The sequence below is a fragment of the Zingiber officinale genome, chromosome 6B (assembly GCF_018446385.1).
Source record: "Zingiber officinale cultivar Zhangliang chromosome 6B, Zo_v1.1, whole genome shotgun sequence".
Taxonomy (NCBI): Eukaryota; Viridiplantae; Streptophyta; class Magnoliopsida; order Zingiberales; family Zingiberaceae; genus Zingiber; species Zingiber officinale.
The window spans coordinates 110,979,152-110,982,567 of NC_055996.1; positions in this window are offsets into that span (position 1 = coordinate 110,979,152).

Here is a 3,416-nt window from a genome sequence, read left to right on the forward strand (position 1 = left end):
GTTCTTGAGCCTTTTAAATAAGCCGAGTTCGAGCCCGAGCTCACGAACCTATAAATGAATATATTCATTATATCCTTAAACTCGAGCTCGACTCGATAAGATAAACGAACGAACTCAAATGAGTTTTTTTATGAAATTGAGATTCGAATAGCTCACGAACCGTTTGATTCATTTACATCCCTATGAATACACGTAAATTAGTGCCCCGGTCTATAAGTTAAATTTGGTAAGGATGTGTCAGACCCATACAGTAATATAACATAAGGGCGACGCTCAAGAACTCCAGTAGTAAGTTACTGTAACATACTCTCTCTCATAAAAAAATTAATTTAATTTTTTATATAAGAACAAATATATAATCTTAGCTAAAAGGTCGAGAAATATATATTTTCTAGCATCGTCGGTCCAAAATATTTATAGAAATTTTTTTATTCACAATATTATCTATAGAATTAAAAATAACTATATCGATATATATTTTTTATAAAAATTAACGTAATTTCATTCTTCAACCAATTAATTTTGGACATGCTACAAAAAAAAAAATATTTTTAGTGTTAAATTATATAGGTAATTTTGCATTTCATGCATTTTTATTTAGTATAAACAATTTACTAGCGCGCGTTTAGAAAAATAGAAGTACAAAATATTTCCATGCTTCATTTATTATATTTAATCAATGATTCAATTTTTTTAAAATGATTTTATTTTAAACTTTTAATATATTTTCCCGTACAATGCGAACTTTATTATTTCGCTATAGAAAAACCTACTCTAAACTAAGAAATCCATAAAATAGGCATTTGTTTAGAGAGCTCTCTGAATAAGCTCTTTATGCCTTTCACACATTAATTATTTCTGGGCTATTTTACAGTGCATCTCTAATATAAATTGTGGGAGAGGTTAGCAAAAATAAAAAATCTTAATAAAAAGTTTGAATCATAGTAAAGATGAGGTTTAAGATCTATAATTAAAGAACAGTGAAAAATAGAACTCGTAATTAATGATAAAATAGTGTTACATTGTGATTTTTTATTTGTAATATAGAAAGTTATATGATTTGTAATATAATATAGAGGATTTTGATATTGGGATCTAAAATAATCTCATTCAGACGTTTAACTATTGAAGAAGTCCTTAGTTATTATGCTCATGTATGAATTTGTCTTGAATGACCTAGGACTTTGTTGTTTTGTTTAATAAGGGACCTTGATTTGGCAAATTCCTACCAGAATCAGTTGGATTCGACTTATCCATTGCTAAGATGAACAATCAAAACCTATAAGAAATTGAGAGCCTGAGAGGTGGTTGCTCTGAAGAATGTTACCACCTACCAAACTTGTGAGTTTTGTTCATGATTTTGAAAGCGAAAACAAAAACCATCATTTTACATTTTCACACCTATAAAAGAGAACAATTGAAACAATGCCCCTGGGGCAATTGTGATGTTAATTAAAAAAATAACTGAAACAAAATGGGAAGGCAAAAAAAGGAAAATGAACCATATTGTTTTAAAATAGTTTTAAACTGTTGAAAGCCTCAAAATATCATCAACAATTTCTGTAACGCCCGAAAATTCTCAAAACTATTTTAGAAATATTCTATGATTTTTCTGGAATTTTAGAATATTTTTATGGAATTTTTAGAGTAGTGGAAGTAGCAAAAATAAATAGGACCGTAAAATAGCCTACACGGGAATTGAACCCGAGACCTAATTGGTCCTATGACTTATGGTGAACCATGGTAACCAAGTGAACCCAGCAGGGCCGTGCTGAAAGGAAAGGGAAACAATTTTATTTAAGTTGGAGTTGGGCCGGAATTATCACTTAATATAAATAGAAAATAATTAGGTGAAGAGTTATTTTCTTGGATCATAGCTTTCTCCACCACAACCTAATTCCACCACCCACTTCTCCTCTCCCTCTCTCGGCGCCAACCACAAGGAAGGCTAAGGTTCGGCCCAAGGACACTTTCCGGCGATGACTTCGACACGAGGACGCTCCCCTCCGCGAGAGGAACGCATAGACGTGAGAAGATCGTCGAAAGGATCGTCTCCTCCGGAAATCCAGCGATTAGAATCATAAGAAAATCCAAACAGGAGGTAAGAAACCCCTCACCTGCAGTATAAGTAGCTTCCGTGTGAATTCCATGTTTTAGTTTAGTAATATGTAGACTTTCGGCACAAGGATGCGAATTAGTGCATACTAAGTGTTTGATTAAATTATTTAGCACAGAAAAATGCAACTTAGGCATTTTAATAGCTCAGTAAATGCAATAGAAGCATTTAAATAGTTTAGTTAGCCTTGCCACAGCATATATGGGACTACGGTCCAATGGGTGAGCACCCACAGTCGCCTCTAGGTTCAGATAACCTAGTAGAAGCAAGGTAAATTAATTAGCTATGATTCAGTATTTTATGTGGCACTGTATATGATTAGATATCCATTGGGCTGGGCTCCCATAGTCGGTCCCTAGGTTTAGATAACCTAGTAAACCTTGCTAAATTCGGGATTTGCAACCCCGGGTTTAGTTGAGGATGCGCGCATAGCATGTATAGTTGCCGGGCCCATTAGCAGTATGATTATGTATTTTAATCTATTATATTATAGTTTTTCAAAACTCACAAAGATCAGTTATGTTAGTTGAGTTGAATTCAGTTCCAGACTAGCTTAATCCATGTTCAGCTCCGTTTTCTTTATTGTTACACATGATAGTTATGGTTAGCTTTGTATGCCATGCTTTGGTGTTCATGTTCAACTTTTATTACACATGTTTAGATGATAGTATGCCATGACTAGCTTTGATTTCTATGTATGATAACATGCCATGTTTTAGTCTAATAAGTGCACTTTCAAACATCATGTTTTAAAAGCATATTGCATCGAATGCATGTTTTAGTGAGGTAGATGGTTTCTTACTAAGCGAAAGCTTATAGATACTTTCTTTTCCTTATACTGCAGATAAAGGTAAAGGAAAGATGGACTAGCGGAGGCTGGAGGACAATGCTACGAAGATGTGTGTGGGCAGGAACTTGGAAAGAAGATCTTAGGGAACTCTAGCAAGCTTTGTTTAAACATTAGTACTTTTTAGTGTTTTAGCAATTTGCACTTTAGTATGTTGATCGCTATGAATTAGTTAACCATGCACTCTATTATGCTTAGAACATTGTTCTTTATGATGTTAGAATGTTAGTTGTGGTTGTTAGAGTGTTTCCTAGCCATCTTAGAACATGTAATGTGATTGAGGCACGAAATAGTGCTGAAATCAGGGGTTCTGGTTCGAAATCAGAAACCCAGATCGATCTACAGATCGATCAGAATTGGGTTGTGCCACTGGATCGGTCAGCTGACCAATCCAGTCGCGAACAGAGAGTTAGCGTCTGTTATGGATCGGTCAGCCGACCGATCCAGATGCGA